A 413-nucleotide genomic window follows, 5' to 3' on the forward strand; every position below is an offset into this window, starting at 1 on the left:
CCATAGTGGGTGCCCCTCCAGAGGGCACAGGTAGTAAACCTTGGTGGTGTCAACATGGGGTCATGTCTGCCAGAGTGCAGGTTGCATGAGCTGTGGGGTGTGGAAGCCTCCACCTAGATCTCAAAGGATGGAGTGGCCCAGAACTTCAGGCACAAGACTGAGGCAGAGGGCTGCTGGAGAGCCATGGATAGTGGAGCCAGAGGGGCAGGGCAGCCCAAGATCCCAGTCGGGTGGAGCTACCAGTGAATGATTCCAGTATGGGAGACCTGCAGGAATGCAACTCCAACTCATGAGAGCTGCACTGCAGGCTGCACCCAGCAAAGCTGTAGGGGCAGAGCATCCTGGAGCCCTGGGGGAATGAGCCCCTGTGCCACGATGTTCAGAAGATGGAACATCCAGTCAAAGAAGATTAT

Source organism: Cebus imitator, unplaced genomic scaffold (assembly GCF_001604975.1).
Source record: "Cebus imitator isolate Cc_AM_T3 unplaced genomic scaffold, Cebus_imitator-1.0 Scaffold449, whole genome shotgun sequence".
Classification (NCBI taxonomy): domain Eukaryota; kingdom Metazoa; phylum Chordata; class Mammalia; order Primates; family Cebidae; genus Cebus; species Cebus imitator.